The sequence below is a fragment of the Sus scrofa genome, chromosome X, assembly GCF_000003025.6.
Source record: "Sus scrofa isolate TJ Tabasco breed Duroc chromosome X, Sscrofa11.1, whole genome shotgun sequence".
Classification (NCBI taxonomy): Eukaryota; Metazoa; Chordata; class Mammalia; order Artiodactyla; family Suidae; genus Sus; species Sus scrofa.
Window position 1 is genome coordinate 30,866,884 of NC_010461.5, and position 1,785 is coordinate 30,868,668.

Here is a 1,785-nt window from a genome sequence, read left to right on the forward strand (position 1 = left end):
TAGTTAAGAAGAATAATTGCTCCCATTTCTTTTTTTGCCCAGATGATGTTCACATAACATTCTTATCATCAATTGACAAACTCACTAGAGGTAACAAAATTGCCCAATTAGCCAAAAGTATTTGCACTAAACAATAGATATTCCAAATAAGCTACCCTAAGAAGGTCATTTTCCCTTCTAATTCTTTGAACATTATGCTTGAAATATTGAAATGTAACACATTTCTGTTTCAGGATTATGAGTACTTTAGCAAAAAGGGGCCAACAACTCTTTTCAATTGTACCCATGACTATTTTTACAGAATATCATGGAGAAAACATCTTGCTTGATGAAGTAGACACTCTTCTCTAGAGATGTCCCTACATCATTTGTGGTTTTTAAAAAGTTTAATTACACTTTCCTTCCAAACCTTACTATTTAAAAGTTTGTGTCAGATATTTTTCCCTAACTCCATATTTTAGGATTAATAGATTTAGCTTGAGATATATATTGGGGATGTTCAACTCAATGTATCTCAGTATACTTATCTCAACTTAAAATGTACATCTTTTATTATATGTTAAAAATTAACAAAGAATTTAAAAAAGAATAATTTATAAATCCTTTTGAGCAAGCAATGAGCAAAACTTGGTTTTGTGGATGATAGGTAGATGATATGAAATCTTAGGATTGTTTTAAAATCCACAATACTTCTCAGAATATACAATTCCATGTTAAGTAGTCCTGTCATTTTCTTTACCCTGTGCTTAATCTTACCACAGCATATGGCATAGTGTATTGATATCAGTCAGCTAATGTTGCAATCATTCTACATAAAAAAAATCACTCCAAACTCAGCATCTTGAAGCAATAGGTATATTGCTTTCACTCATTTGTCTTTGTATCAACTGGTTCAACGTATATCAACTGGACTTGCTGGACTCTGCTTCAAGCTACAGGTATGCTGAGCTTAACTGCAAATAGTAGGTTAGATTGAGGTCTGCTTCACTTGATTTTTAACCTCTCTCATAGTTGTGAAAGGTCTGAGATTTTATCCTACTTGTAAACTAACAAGTTACTTGCCACAGTTCCATAGATGCTGGTAGAAGACTCAAGATCCCTTGGTCAGTAACAACACTTTATTATGCATTATTACTGCTATTATTATTTTATTGTGTATTTTCATTGTTCATACCATAGCAGACAGAATGTTATCCCAGGTCTTCCTTGGTTTTTCTTGCTCCTAAAACTCCATGTGGGTGATGTGGAAGTAGGTCCGGCTAGATGCTATGCACTCAGTGGGTCTGTATCACAGTTGAGGAACTCCAAGTTTAGGAAACCCAATATTTTAAAAGAAGCTCCTGGCAAACCTGGCTAATAATTGCCCCAGAAGGAGACATTATTGTTTTGGTCAGGAATTTTCCCTCTGCCTCAGAGGGAGATAGAGTCTCTAGCTTCCAAAGCCCATTTGCTCTACAAACATCTAAGCAATGATATTCTGGGAAAAAAGCTATTAATGTCTTTTGCCCAAAAGATGTGCAGAAATGCAGGAGGTCCATGAAAAATTGTTTCCAAACGTCATTCTTAGACCAGTGGCCACCCAGGGTACATTCTTCTCATGTTGAGTGACTTTAGCGTATCTACTAACATTCCATTGGATAAAATATGTTATACCACTGAGCCCAAAGTCAATGTGGTAGGGAAGTATTTTCCACTCCAAGTGAGAGAAAGGCAATAATGACTATTTTCTGAACAATAATCCAATCTCTTACCCATAGAATATTGAAATGGCTTAATTTTTCCTTC